The following is a 2,361-nucleotide window of genomic DNA, read 5'->3' on the forward strand; positions in this document are numbered from 1 at the left end:
CACATGGTTGATACTAAATGTGTGAAGGAAGGCAGCAAGCCTATGTTACAAAGAAGGGGGTGGGAGAAAGAGATAGAGAGACAGCTTCTTCCTTAGGCTGATTATGTTATCTCTGGCTTAGGACAAACCAGGAACTTTTTCAAACTAACCAATCAACTTCCCAAGCTTTTTTGGGCTTCTGATTGGTCCACCCTCTAACCAATCTATTTCCAAGATCTTCTGGGGTACTGTGTCCCTTATCCAATCCAATCTTTTTCCTGGACTAGACAGGTCTCTATAGTGGCCTTCTTGGCTTCTACAGAACATGCATCCAGCAGAAGAATTTTTCTGTTTTTATTCCTCCCTTGGTATGCCCACTTAGGGGGCTTGGGTCCTGAGGGCAGGGGATGTTGTTGGCAGTGTGTGAAGCTGTAACTTCCTAATGAAATAAGCTCATGCTGTCTAGTTTATTATGCTTTATAATGTCTGATTTCCTTTGCTCCCTTCCTTCATTAATATCTAGCTATCTACTCTAACAAAGTCAGCAAGGGGCTCCTGATCAAAGAAGAGAAGAATGGTCTGGGAAATAAATACCCAGGGAAATAACATAAGCCTCAAAAAAATTATAGATTTCTGTAAATTTTGCTTCAAATACTTTCTTCACTCTAAGTGAATAACTTGCAGCTATAGTTAGTTAAGGAGTGATACTATATTATTAATGCTTACATTATTTTAACAGAGTTATACTTCTGCAGAGAAAGTCTGATCAAGCAAGGTGCCTTTGCACACTCATCTCTATTATCTTAGTCTGATGGAAGATTTCCCACTGACCTAAACTATACCTTCACATGCAACATACTTCATTTCTGAGACCCCAGAAAAACAAAACACAAAATCCAGAAGCATCTGAAGAAATTCAGGATTATTTTAGGCTGATAGAAACTTTTGGAAGCCCACACATTACCAGAAAATCCACAAAAATCAATGTCCTTCTTACCATTGTTCAGTAGCAATTATATATGTGAAAAACAGCAAGCTCACTCTCCTCTAAGCACTGCAAAGGCCTTACTCTACTCTCTGCTTTCTCCAGAGTAAGAAGTGGAGCAAGGACCCATGGAAGTCCCTTGAAGTTGCCTTCAATAGCCACTTCTGAAAGAGAGAAGTAATGATGGATCCAGTGTCTGGAGATTGTCAATATCTTTATTATAGTTATGAAGGTACATGCACATTCATGCTGTGTTTTATGATTTTTACAAAGCAGTTTTACTTGCTGATAATAGTCACATTCAGTCTTGCAGGACTGTCAGTATAAGTGTGTCTAATCAAGGAATCCAGAAAATTCCAGGTGCCATTGAAGAGACCCAGCCATGGAAGAAAAACCCTTGGTGACATCAACACAGAAGACTGAAGTGGTGCCTTGGGTCCCCACCCAGGTGGTCTGCATAGCCTTCAGCAGTCACATTCTGGTGGTGGTAAACCAGTTGGGGAAGATGGGTTCCCTGGTTTCCCTGGAGCCCAACAATGTGGCCAGTGAATCAGCAAACCTGTGCTCACTACTAAAGTTCTCAGGCAGGATGAGTCTCTCATTGACTTCTTTTCAAAAACATGGTAATGTTTGTGTCTCAAGAAGCTGGAAATGGTGCAGTCCTCCTTGCTATGGCCGTGAAGGACAGAAGCATGGAGGGGCTGAAGGCCTTGAAGGAGGTGATTCAAATATGCTAGGTGTGGTGACCCTGGAGTTAGCAGCCACAGCTGTAGCTCAGCAGAGCCAAGTGGAAACTCAGACACCCTCTTGATTGAAGACCTTCCTGCAGTCAGTCAGAAGGAGGAGCTTCCTCTGGCTCTAGTTCTGGAAGCCAGAAGAGATGTGCATGTCTCTCGCAGACTTTTTTTTCGCTTCTGACACCATCCATGGATGGAGGGAGGATGTAGAATCATGTTGTAAGAGTCATGAATGGTTCTCACCAGGGCCTAAGTACTTGTGTATATTTGAGAATTGAAAGGATGAGTCATGGCCCTCAATGTATAGTACCAACTATTGGAGGAAACTGTTTTCATATTAAAAATAAGTTCATAACCTACCCCCTACCAAAAAAAGAAGTATTACTATATATTGTGATTAAATTTTTAAATAATATATGAATAACTACTATGTAATGAACATTCACTGTGTCAAGCATACACATAATACAGCACCCCCCTGATGTAACTACTATAATCCAGTTAATGAAACTGAAGCTTGCAAGGTTACCTGGTTCTTCAAAATCACACTGCTATGATAGAGCTGATATCTAAACCCAGGTCAGGCCTGACAATGGCCATGATCCTAACCACTAAGCAACACTAGTTCCAAATCCTAAAATATATTCTGTCCTCTTTACC

The 2,361-nt window shown here is 41.2% G+C and overlaps 1 pseudogene across 1 annotated transcript; it reads left to right on the forward strand.

The window, feature by feature from the left end:
- The first annotated feature begins 1,346 nt into the window (after window positions 1-1,346).
- LOC308546629 (proteasome assembly chaperone 3 pseudogene) lies at window positions 1,347-1,701 on the forward strand (annotated as a pseudogene). The gene has a single exon. The product of its transcript is annotated as a proteasome assembly chaperone 3 pseudogene (transcript).
- The last annotated feature ends 660 nt before the right edge of the window (window positions 1,702-2,361 follow it).

The sequence above is a fragment of the Miniopterus schreibersii genome (genome assembly GCF_964146895.1).
Source record: "Miniopterus schreibersii genome assembly, chromosome: 1".
Taxonomy (NCBI): Eukaryota; Metazoa; Chordata; class Mammalia; order Chiroptera; family Miniopteridae; genus Miniopterus; species Miniopterus schreibersii.